The 13,009-nt window shown below is 44.5% G+C and overlaps 1 protein-coding gene across 6 annotated transcripts in view; it reads left to right on the top strand.

Moving 5' to 3' along the window:
* Positions 1-13,009, top strand: part of VSNL1 (visinin like 1) — a 90,619-nt gene that overhangs the window by 75,138 nt on the left and 2,472 nt on the right. The gene's annotated exons all lie outside the window — the stretch shown is intronic.

Here is a 13,009-nt window from a genome sequence, read left to right as displayed (position 1 = left end):
TTTTCAGAAGGAAACCTGAAAACCTATCTGCTCACAGCTTCATTGCAAAAGAAAAGCTTTGAGACAGGCCTTGCAGCAGTTAGCAATGTGGACTCATTTCCAATTTCAAATGATTAGCAACTTCATTTTAGCACAGTTCCTCTGTGAGTTGTTGGATTGTTTTGAAACTCAGTAGTGAAAATAAAAGTCAATAAGATATGCCTAGGGACAACAGGGAAAAGAAGGATGATACCAAGTCATTGCCCACCTGCCTCTTACCTATTATGCTAAATATTGCTGCTATTGCTACCATCCTTCCTGCCTCTCACCTCTAATTTTGGGGTCCTTTCCATTCCCTTAGCGCTTCTCCCTTTTGTCCCGCATGGAAACCTTATTCTTCTGTTCAACTCTGATCAGGTATCTGTTTGTGTGCCAAGACCACAGGAGCGTAGGGACAGATGTTGTGTGGACTCCAAGCAAAGAGATGTCATTTACCCAGGTGGGTTCCCAGGTGTGTCGTTAACTCTGCCTAGCCCTTAGGCATTGTTAAATGTTTTGGGTACAACACAAAAAATAGCCACTCCCAGTCCATTGCCTAGGGCTGGTTGGGCACAGAGGGATGAAGTGCACGCCGCTGCACGCCGACTGACCTGGAGACTGTGGCTGTAGTCCGGTTACTTATCCTGTTACCTGGGTTCCTATCGGGACCGAGCTGCCCGGAGGTGCAGGCTGAGGTTCCCTTGTCTAGCCTGTGATGGCAACGAGCAGCAGGGCACACCGATTTTGGGAGCAATCAGCCCTTCCTATTTTCTCTCCTTGAGTACTCAGTGCTTTTCTCAGCAGACCAAGTTCTCTCAAGGTGCTCGTGGTACCATAAAATTTTCCTCTTTTTCCACTTCTTTGGTCTTTCTGGACTTCAGGTTGTAGTTTCCTTCCTTGGATGGAAAGGTGTATAGACTGCTCTACGGCCAAAGGTTTTATGAACTGGAAAAGGTATCTGAGTCCACCAGATATCACCAGTCCACCCCGCCCTGGAGTGAGCTGTGCTTGTAAGGGAATTTATAGTTCTCCCCAGAAGTTACAGTTATTTGTTGGTAACTCCTGAATTAGCAGGTTTTGCACTCAATATCAAGAAAAGCGATTTTGTAGTTTAGCACTCACTGAGATCTTGAGGTTCAAATCCTCAGTTCTCTGATACTCCCAGCTACAGCCATTGTCCTTCTCTCTCTGCAGTTTCCTTTCTGCAGCACTGGGCTGTAACAACTCCGTGTGTATAAGAATTTTAGGAGGACATATTACATAAGTACATGAGACAGTCAGATATTTCAGGCACGAGAATTTTTTCTGCAGTTCCATCTGTATATTCATAAGATGGTTGTCTCAGACTTTAGTGACTCGTGTTTCAAATCCCTTTTTGGCTAGAAATAGCACGTACTGATGCTTCTACAGTCCCGTTCTTTTGGGAAATTTGCACTAAGAACTTCACAACACAGCAGGCACAGCATTCAAGTTAATACTCTGAACCTTTGGAGCCAAAACTCACTGGGAAAATAAAGCCTTTTTCAGAAATAAAAAGGAGTCAGATGATCTTTACTGGGGAAAAAAAAAGGAGGGGGAAAAAAAAAAAAGAAATGTCCCAGATCAGTGTATTCTCCATCTGGTATGTTCCCAGATTCCTAAAGAGATAACATGGTGTCAAGAAAAAGGATGTTGTAATTAGGCTGGGGCATAGCTACAGCACAGCAGGATCCTGACATTGTCATAGCCCTGTGCTATCGCTGACCTTGGGGTAGTGGAAGACTGTGCCAAACTTAAAATAAATAAAGTGTTCCAGTGCTGCTGCTCAGTTAAGGCAGATCAAAGAGAAATAGCATTTAATCAGCAGTAGTCGTGGTGTTATGCATTAGCAATACTAATTGTTTTGACGACAATTCTCTCTGAAGATTTTTTTTTGTTAGCACTGAGTAATAACTGATCTGCTAGTGTATTGACCTATAGCACTACCACAGCTCAATTAAGTTTCTTACTGTCCAAATCTAATCAGAGAAAAACTGAGATTGAAAATCGATTCATTTCCTGCTAGTTAATGACTAATTCCCCACAAATGTGAATATAGAGATTAACTTTTCAGGTTGAAAGTTTTTTTTAGAGTTAGACCCTGCCAGATGGATGTTTGAGGAGAAGCAGCAGCGTGGCTTCTGTTTTCCCATCCATCTTCCTCCAACCTCTTGGCCTATGCTGGCTGTAGCTTTTTGTTTTTTACTGTGGGTCTTGCCTTACCATAGCCTGTGGTGTGCGCTTGTTCTCTGGTCTTTTAACTTAACCTGTGTCTCACACAATTGCAAGGCACTGGTATTGATAATTCAAGGTCAGCTCCTAAATTCTCATATATTTCTTCTCCATATCCTTCAAATGAGCATTTCTGCAGTGGCTAAAAACATCTGCAGGACAGGGTGACTTAGTCCTTAATAATAATGTAAGAGCTAGTCACTGTCCTTGGAGATCTGGGAAAGGCAGAGACTCTTCTCTGATCCCACTTCAGCCTCTACAAGTTGTGAATTTTCCCTGTGAAGGGGAGAAATTAGATTTTTTGGCTCTTCTAAATATTTCTTCTTTATGTGAAGAACTAACAGCTGCTTATAAGCTCCCCCGTGTGTCTATATGCATATGTGTTCACAGCATTAAAGCTACTGAGCAGAGACATAAGCAGTAAACATCTATGAGGTTTGGCAGTTCTCCCTAGTTCTTGCTAGTTGCATGACTCCCACTGCAGCAGTATCTGAAACAGTCGCAATCCATTGCTGTGTTTATCCTCACAGCGCACCTCTGAGGGGGGGACATCTCACGAATTTGCACATGGAGGTCTGAGACCTGGATCTAAATAGTCATTTAGACTCTGGTCTTTGATGGTCCTCGAGATTATCCTTTCCAGAGGCTCAAGCCCGTGGCTCAGCTGCTGCTGAAACCTATAGACCCACGGCTGTGGATGCTGCCCACTGCCTTGGGACCCTCCGGCAAGCTGAAACCAGGTGGCTGGAGGCAGTTTTCCTAGGTGGGACATTTCTACCTTACACTGCGGGTGTGCTTAAGAGTGCAGCTATACCAGACTCAGCCTCTATGGGGGCAAAAGGCCAGAGGGCTTTTACCGTGAAGATTAGCTCTGGGACAGTGTATAAGGTTCTTTTTCTCATGTTTCTGTATCGTTCCTGCTCTGCAACTGATGCTTTATCCCTGATGTCTTTTTTTAATTCGCCTCGCTGCAGAAAATACCGTGCTGGTTTCTGCTTTGCAGCAATGAATTTTGCCAGTGTTGAAAGGTTCGGGTCTGTATCCTGTCAGCCCGAAGCCCAGATTCATGCGTGTCGATCCATTGTAATCCTGTGGGGTAATCTCTTTCCTGATACTCAGCAAAACATAATCAGACTCTTTTTTTTGGCTGACTCAAGAGAAGAACTTGATTGCTCCAAAGGAATCTGGCTGGTAAAACCCATGCAGACCTGCAGTACTGGGTTGTGGTATTGCATGCTCCGATCCTGCATTTTTCCAGTAGGTCAGCCCAGTGGACCTTTTGTTTGTGTAAAACACAGTAAAAAGGCTAGAGTCGAGCCAAAAAATGGCCTTTCTCCCAGATGCTGAGCAGGGACTCACATGCTTTGGGTGTGAAGTGCTTTGGTACATGTGTGACAAGCTGGAAGGAGATAATAACACTTCAAAGATTGGTTGGGAGAAGAGGCAGAAACAGGAAAGCTGATAATGTTTTACTCCCAGTAAAGGCAGCTGTAGGAGGAACACAAAATGAATCCGACTTCTGAAGCCGTGTAGCTATATTAACATGCAAGAGAAAAAAATACATCAATGCAGTTGCTTCATTGTGTATTCCATCAGCAGAAGCTGCAGTCCTACACATGGACAGTCTAAGCATCATCGTCTGCTTTGATAATCTTGCTGTTTCATGGGTTACATTAGTGCCTAAGAGTAATACATTGAGCTTGGATTTCAAAAGGTACAAACTCTGACACAGTAGTACCATTTTTATTCATTTATTTGTATTTTGGAAGATGGAGGAAATACAATTCACTAACCATGAACAGAGTTTGTTAGGAGTATGCTTGTTCTTTCCAGCTTCATCTGCAAAGTAAAAATAGCTGAGCAAAAGAAATTTTTAAGCTAACTAGCCTGGTAATATGCACAAGATGTGGCTGGACAAGGTTCTCAGCTTTGAGACGTTTTCCACAAAACCCTGCTGCTACTCCAGGCAGTTTTTACATGCATCATTAACCCACAAGACCCAGCCAACCTGCCCATTTTCCTCTGGCTGTACCGTGGTGGAGCAGAGACCCGGGATCCCCATCAGCCCCATTAGTGCAGCATTTGCTTCAGCTCACGTGGAGATCAGTGGCTTCAGTGCTGAGCTTTTAGACCTCTCCTAGGGTTTCTCTGCATAATGGCATGATAATGTAGAGTGGGGAGGAACAGAGAATAAGGAGAAGACTGAGAAGAGGGTCCCATCTGTACCACACATCTGAACATCGTGTCTGGATCCGTTACAGCATCTGTTACAACTCTAGCACAGTGTAGAGACATGGTCCAATTCCACCCCCTTGATTTCAGTAATGAAATTAAATCGTTGTAATCCTCACGTTATTTTCAATGCATATGAAGAAGACGGCCCCAGACCTTTCAAAGGCATGTGATGTGCCTGACTGTGCTGATGTGCTGCTACTTTGTGGCTGAGAGCTGGGAACAGGACAGGAACATCTGTATCTCTGGGATCCAAGTCCCTTAACGTTTGATTAAGTTGGCAGCATGCATAGCTGCTGAAATTACTTCTGCTTCTGTGGAGCCAAATTCTTGTGTGCTCGTTCGTTGCCTGATATGTCTCTGCAGTAAACTTCTGTCTTGGAGAGCTCTGAGACTCAAACCCTCAGTGGTTATCTAAATGCATCTAAATGCTTTTCATTTAAAGGGCCGTTGGGGATAGGAGCCACAGAAGGACTTCAGCACAGAAAGGGGTGGTTAATTGCCTCTGGGAACAGGATCTCCAAAGTCTAGACAGAAGAGTTGTGTCAGGAAAGCCCTTGGAAATCTACAGCCAAAACATTTGGACACCTTAAAGTGGTGAGAGACCTGGCTATGAAGGCAATTGCTCAGTACCCTTCACTGCCTGTGTCCCTTCGTGGGTTTTGCCTTGGTTGCCTAAAGGCCTTCGGGGGTCTGGACTTGAATAACAATATTTGGATGTGTTTCAGTTCATTAAAGATCTCATCCAATGAATAGTAACTCAGGGAAAAACCTTTGACAGAACTAGAAAGTGGTATGGAAATGCTTTCAGATTTAGCATAATCATAGGCCCAATTCAAAACCTACTGAAGTAATTGGATCATTTGCATTGGCCCATACTGCTAATAATATACATTGTGCTTAGTATTGTAGCAGTTTAGATGCAGATGAGAGGAAAGGAGAATTGTGAAAATCACCTGAGTTAAAGTGGATTTTTAAATATATTTAGTGGGGGAAATGCTAGAATCCAAATCTTTTCTCTCCTGAAGGAGTTCCTCAGCCACTAATTTGTTAAGAACAAAGTTTGCTCTCTTTCTGATCCCTTTAATATTAGTTCATACAAGCTGTTCCCAGTTTGGGAACTCATCGTTCCCTGATCCGTACTCTGCTGTAGCCGATGCTTTCTCCTGAGTTGCCCATTCGGCTTGTCTCAGATAGGGGAGGGAAGGGAGTGTGGGGTGTCCACGTCCAAGCTGAGACCTTTCAGCAGGGAAAGGGTGTTGCATCATCCCACTGCTGTGATTTTGGAAAGCCTGTTTTGTAGGCAAGCACTGAAAACGCTTGTTCAGCCAAAAGTATGTCGAAGATAGCTAAGAAGAGGCCTAGACTGAGAATTACAAGGACTAGAAGTCTCCCCGCTTAGCACTGAGAAGACTGACTTTGCAATAAAAAACATTATTTGAGCTTAATGATCCCTCTGCTCCCCCAACAGCCAGTGAAGGGACAAGTCTCTGACACCTAATTTGACCGCTTCAGGTGGCTCTTTGGAGAAGCCTCTCTCCATCGACCACAGAGCGATGCACGGCACTGATCCAGGGCCATGCTGTGGCTCTCACACCCCAGGCGTTCCTGCTCACAGCCCCGTCCTGCTCGGCCTTCCCTGTCCCTGGTCCCTCCCCACTGGTCCCCACCACCCTTGGCGGGGATGCTCTCTGCCAGCCCTCTCTGCTCCAGCGCTGGGCATGGAGGCAGCTCACAACCTGTCACATACATTTCACTGGCATTGCTCCGGAGAATAAGGGTGAGATATAACATGAATAAGAGGGGCACATTGTGCCTTGTCCATTCATAATCCACACGTCCTCAGGAAGTCTTGAAAATGTGTCTTTATCTATTTTAAAGGTGAATCTGTCCTGACCTGCCCTTGAGCTGTGTATTCCCAGGGCAGTCACATCTCTTCCAGAAGAAGGACAAATGTACTGGCTGTGTCTTTTTGTGCTGCTGTGGTTATGCTCTTGTTACAATAGTTCTCAGTTTTGTACAAGGAGGTGCTGGCGGGCACAGGCTGCAGCCCTGCAGGTCACCCTGGTGCCAGCGCGGCACAACCTTCCCAACGGGTCCCGATGGTCGCAGCCTGTACATCTCTTCCCCTTCTCATGCCTTAACACATGAAGTGCAAGAGCACAGTATGTTATAGTAAGTTACAATTATTTTTTCTAAAGGAGAGAATTTAAAAGTACTCTTTTTTCTTATCTCCTCGACTCCTGTGTTTGTACTGCTGGCGGGAGCCCAGACCTTCATCCTCTTGAAAAACTAGTGAGCAGCAACCTGCTCCCCAGTCATCGCAGGCATCCCCCTCAGTGACCAAAATATCGCCACAGCTTTATCTCATAGTGAAAATACCCACAGCATTCATGTACGGTAGTTGCAAGCAGATTTAACGCTGTGGCTCTGCAGAGTGGGAGACCGTATCTGATTGATGACGTACGAAGCTGGGGATAAATCCTCAAGTCTGAACTTGGTCCCTCTACAGAAAAGGTTGTCGGTAACAGCTATTACAGCTTTTGAGCAAATACTTCAAAGGGTTTCTCACTTCTGAGGATCTGTAAGATGGGGCTTGACCAGCAGCTATCAGCGCCTGGGTTCAAATTTAAGAGGTTTGCTATAAAAAAGACCAGTCTGAGCTTCTACCAGCAGCCAAACTTTCTGATTCTCAGAGTGCTCATGTTCTCCACTCACAAAGGTGAACCGGGTGCCTAGCAAACTTACTAAAGGGAGGAAAGAAAACCCTAACAAAGTAGATAAAAAGGGTAAGTAACTCCTTCCTAAAGTGTAACAGAAACAATTGTATAAGGTGTTTCCCATGGGAGCCGACTGCTCGGCTTGTTTCCCCGCGCTGGCCCCGACGATGCTCATGCTGCTCCTTGCACTGGCCGTGCCGCTCGTCCCTCTTCGCTGCTTCAGCCCTCGGCAGCGCGTGGCAGTGCTGAGCCGCGACCGGGGCCTCTCAGCTCCTGGGGGAATCGGCAGCTGCTGCTTCCGTCTTCTCCAAGCCTGGGATACAGAAGCCCCATACCACCTCCTGCTCTCCTGTGCTGCACTCCAGGTCCCACCTCGGTGCTGGAAGCTGTGACCTTACATCAGTGACCAAATCGTCACCTGGGCATGCGTAGGCAGCATGTTCAGCTTTCTGTACGCTACTCTAATTCTGGTTTTCTCTGTTTTATAGCAGAATTTCCGTTTTAATAGAAATGCGTCTCAAACATGATAAAACATCACATGAAAAACAAAGCACCTCTCAGGCCTGTCTATAGAGTCTCTCCGCCTCATCCCACCAATCAAGGAGAGACCCTTCTTTTTTGGACCCCCCCCCACTACTGGGGAATTTGGGGAAGTGTATTGGGTTTGGTTTTGTTTTTTTCTTTACGTTTTAGCCGTATGCTAAAGCTTTAGCCATATGCTTTAGCATATGCTCTATGCTTTTTCGATAACTCCCTCCCAAAGATGATCTGAATAGAGTTGGTCACAGAGTTGTCTGTGAGCAGCATCACTTCAAAGATGCTGAAGCATCTGCAGCCAAGCAGATAAATATTTCTAGATATTTGTTCAGTTTACCCAAGACTTAAGTTATGTAAAATTTGTAGATGCTATTCACTAGATATTCTTATTCTAGGACCCTTTGAAAGCCCCCCATGTACCAGAAGGGTGTCCAGAAACACTCTGGGAGCTAAGAATCTTCAAGACAATCTTCTCCTCCAAAATTTAGAAGCAGAATAAGAGGGATTTTTTTTCTATTCCTTTTTCCTTTCCTAACTGGTAGTTGTCTGTAGAGATAACACTTTCTTTACACACCAGCATGTTGATCTCACCAGTCAGAAAACGCACAGGCCAAGCAAGAGATGAGACTAGAGAAGCAGAAACGAAGGAATGACGAGTGTTTGGCCACCTGTGGAACTAACTGCTGTCAAAAGCCCAGGCAGGTATAGTTTGCCTTGGGTTTTGGATGAAAAGGGTAAAGCAGGAGATAATGCTGGTGAGTAGAGTGCACTTCTCAGTGGTACCATTACAGCAGAAGGGAACTAGTTGCTTTCATATGTAGATCGATCACCTGCACAAGGGTTTGCAGAGGAGGCCAAAGGCTGAAGGCACTGACTTACCCAGTGGCTGTAGCCTCTGAAAATCCCTGTAGCCTCTGAAAAGTTGGTGTTTCTTTACTTGTTTCTGAGGCGTTCACTGAGCTCGTGCCAGAGTGCCATATGAGGCGGACTAAACCACTCTCCTCATATTCCCCCTGCCAAAAACGGGTGTTTGTCTTCCAAAGATCCCTGTTTCCTATTGCCACTTGGCCCAGGCTAGTCTTAAAGTAGTTAAAGTCTGTGCCTTTACACCTTGCTAAGGCCTCACTGTATTTTAATAGTCAAATAATGTTTTACCAGAGCTGGCTTCTTCTGCTCTGCAATTGTTTTGGTTTTCTTTTACTCCATTTCTTATTTATGAATCATTTCAAAACCGGCCAATGGAAGTCTTCAAGTAGGTTTTTAAACAAGTATTGGCAATGTTTTTTAGTCGTTCTGAGCTAAAAATAATACAAATCAGCAGGTACAGACTGGAGAAGAGTGCCTTCAGTCCCTAAAGGACCTTTTACTGCATTTGCTCCCTAGAGGGGGGCAAATAGAGAGGAAAAAAAAGGAAAAAAAAAAAGGCATCATTTCCATCTGTTCACCTTACTAGGTTGTAAATGCCAAGGCTTAGCTCTGAGCAGTGCCACCACCTTTCTTACTTCAGAAGAGAAAAAGTTGTCCTCTTGCCTGTGATGAAAAATTTAGAAGGATTCTTTTCTCCCTGCTATGTGAGGTTAACGTTATGACTGACACAAGAGGTAGGCACAGCTTGTTTATGCTCCTCTGATGGGAGGCTGAATGATATGTTCGTGTTTCATAGAATCGTGGAATCATAGAATGGTTTGGGTTGGAAGGGACTTTTAAAGGTCATCTAGTCCAACCCCCCTGCTGTGGGCAGGGACATCTTCAACTAGATCAGATTGCTCAGAGCCCTGTCCAACCTGACCTTGAATGTTTCCAGGGATGGGGCATCTACCACCTCTCTGGGCAACCTGTGCCCGTGTTTCACCACCCTCATTGTAAAACATTTCTTCCTTATATCCAGTCTAAATCTACCCTCTTTTAGTTTAAAGCCATTCCCCCTTGTCCTGTTGCAACAGGCCCTGCTAAAAAGTTTGCCGCATCTTTCTTACAAGCCCCCTTTAAGTACTGAAAGGCTGCAATAAGGTCTCCTTGAAGCCTTCTCTTCTCCAGGCTGAAGAACCCCAGCTCTCTCAGCCTTTCCTCATAGGAGAGGCGTTCTATCCCCAAGAATAATTCTGTTTCCCCAAGAATAATTTAGAAATGGTCTTCGGCATCTCCAGCCACTGACCCCTCCTAATCCCCCACTTCGTTCTTGGGCTCTTGAGTATTTTTGGGTGTCTACCACTTCTTAGCCATTTTTGTAGGTGAGCCTTTTCATTGTAGTTTAGTTCTTTGGTCCCACCAGTACATTCGTACCATTTCTCAGTCTGGATCATAGGAGAAAGCACCTGAATGTGTTTTGTTTCTCTGGATGGTGAAAAGGACAATCCCAATTCCCTCTGGCTGCTTGCCTTTCTGTTACAGGCTGCGGACTGAGAGTCACAGAAATACCGATCGGGCCGCATCCTCAGCAACAGTCAGCTCTTAACCAAAATGCTTGGAAAACCATAAAATTTTGAAGTATTTTGTTTCGTAACCTATACGTCACAGGACAGTGATCAGTACAGATTTAAAAAGCAAAAGATTATTCCAATTGTCTTTTCAGCTTTGAACAGCCAGCAAGCTCCTAAGAAATGACGGGGGGGGGGCAGTGGAGAGCTGGTGGAGCCAGGGCACAAGAGCCACGTCTTAACTTCCCACCAGTGATCTGCAGAAGTGTACATACATTTATACGCACACACACGTAAAAATAAATATCACCTACGTTAACATCTCCAGTTGATATAGAAGTCGGGGGAAAGGTAGATCATGAAGAAGAGAAAGCAAGGAGCAGGATTTTCAATAACCTGCAAATAACGTTCAGGTTTTGGATAACATTCACATAACTTTGTACTGACACAGGTGAACCTAGACTTGTGAGCCGAAGAGCCTTCCTGCGGAGGAAGCTCCGTTTGCTTTGACAAAAGGTTGAGGTTTGCACTAGAAGAGCAATTCAGCAAGGTCTGGTAGTCGCTGCAGTCCTGAGCTGTATCAGAGAATCCATATGTCTTTGTATGTGTTTATGAGCTGTCCTGGTTTCGGCTGGGATAGAGTTAATTTTCTTCTTAGTAGCTGGTGTAGTGCTGTGTTTTGGATTTAGTGTGAGAATAATGTTGATAACACACTGATGTTTTAGTTGTTGCTGAGTAGTGCTTACGCTTGTCAAGGACTTTTCAGCTTCTCATGCCCTGCCAGCGAGAAGCTGGGAGGGACCATAGCCAGGACAGCTGACCCAAAATGGCCAAAGGGATATTCCATACCATATGATGTCATGCTCAGTATATAAACTGGGGGACTTGGCCGGGGGACAGCGATCGCTAGTCGGGGACTGGCTGCGCATCAGTCAGTGAGTGGTGAGCAATTGCATTGTGCATCACTTATTTTGTATATTCTTTTATCATTATTATTATTATTTTCCCTTCCTTTCCTGTCCTATTAAACTGTCTCTATCTCAACCCACAAATTTTACCTCTTTTTTTCGATTCTCTCCCCCATCCCACTGCGGGGGGGGAGTGAGCAAACAGCTGTGTGGTGTTTAGCTGCCTGCCAGGTTAAACCGCAACAGTCATATGTATAGTCCTGTACTAGCTACTAAGAAGAAAACTAACTCTATCCCAACCGAAACCAGGACACGAGCCCAATCATGCTTACCATACCAGAGTCCAAAAATTTTTCAAGTTCAAAAACCAGAAAGCACAGAAAGAGCTGCAACAGGTATTTACAGCTCCATCAGTTTGGATGATCAAAACAGAAATGGGCTGGGTTGAGCAGAGGCACATAAGTTACATTTTCAGGAGGAGACAGTACCAAATGCCTCTTTCAGCTATTGGAGAAGGGGCGTAGAAGCAGCAGGTGGATGCTGATCCATACAAAGCCAAATGAGAAAATAGCAACTTCAGCAGCAATGTTAACCTGGACAAAATACCACTGGAATGGGTACAGCGTCCCTCTCTCTCAATGCCTCCGCAACATGATCAAATATCTTCCCAAAAAGATACTTGGGAACTGAGATGGGCATATTTGATACCTCTTCTGGGAAAATACAGAGATTTGCATGCCTTTGGGGGTAATTCACAGCAGGGCAATACTCTGAATGGGTGGAAGTGGGCAAAATTTAAGGAAGATTCTGTATTGACTATAATGCCACTGAGCCAGAGAAGAGGTTGTATAGCAGTCATACCTCTACAGCAACGCAAAGGTTATCTGGAATTGTGTCTGAAAAGTGTCAGAGAAAACAGTAAGTTTAAAGGAAACTTTCAGGTTAGGACCCCTTTGGCAATGCAGCAGTGGCTCCTGACATGACCCATGTGGCCACAAATCTGTTGCAAGCAGCAGGCAGTGCGCTAAGTTTTGCATTTTTTAGGGCAAGATACAGTATCCAAATGGTCATTTGGCCTCCTCAAAGGAAAAGCAGCAAAGGCTTGCCATATTCTACATCTGTATTTAGTCAGACAATTAGTAGCACCCATTTCTGTATACGCTGTGAGATCCCTAAGATCCTCCGTGGAATCTGGGTGTGTTGTTCAAGAGCTTTCACAGCTGACCGCAGCAACCATCAGCCTGCAGTGAAGGCTCTGGACAGGGAAATGGAAAATTTAAAATGCAGATCCACTTCCTTGGCTGCCACTGAAGTCTTTCCTTCAAACTTACATTATTAAATGCAGTAGTTACTAAGAATTGGAATTCGAAAAAGCACAAAATGAGATGCCTCTCAGATTGGGAGTAATGCACGTTTATATTTTAGCAGCATGAAAACCTCCATGAAATTGTGCTGGGAATATAGAAACAAACATTACTTGTGTACAATCCCTTCACTGCAATGGGACTTCAGCACTGGTTTAAAACTCCCTTTCTTAGGAGGTATGTTTTCTTGAGTCTGGGCCACAGAAAGAACAACTACTGTCTCAAATATCTTAAATCAAACATTACTTTAGAGGAAAAAATGATCACCTGAAAACCTACATGTTATGGTCATTTAAAAGATTTTGTTAAGCTACAGTCAGTTGCAATGTTCACTGATAATGGATATTAAACATGACAAGCATTGTCCTTTAACTGAATCTCAGTTCTCATCTTACGTACTTGTATTATGTTGGTTGGCAGAAGAGAACATATGTCCCTGTTTTTTTATGCTATGTGTGGCTTATTGGGTTTTTTTAATAAATAAAGTTACATAACAACAAGCCCACACATCTACTTGGTTGCAACATGTCAAGGGCTGGTTACTCCCAGGCAGAAAAAATGCT

The sequence above is a fragment of the Calonectris borealis genome, chromosome 3 (assembly GCF_964195595.1).
Source record: "Calonectris borealis chromosome 3, bCalBor7.hap1.2, whole genome shotgun sequence".
NCBI classification, from domain to species: domain Eukaryota; kingdom Metazoa; phylum Chordata; class Aves; order Procellariiformes; family Procellariidae; genus Calonectris; species Calonectris borealis.
Note: the sequence above shows the minus strand (reverse complement) of the source record. Positions and strands in the feature narration are given on the sequence as shown.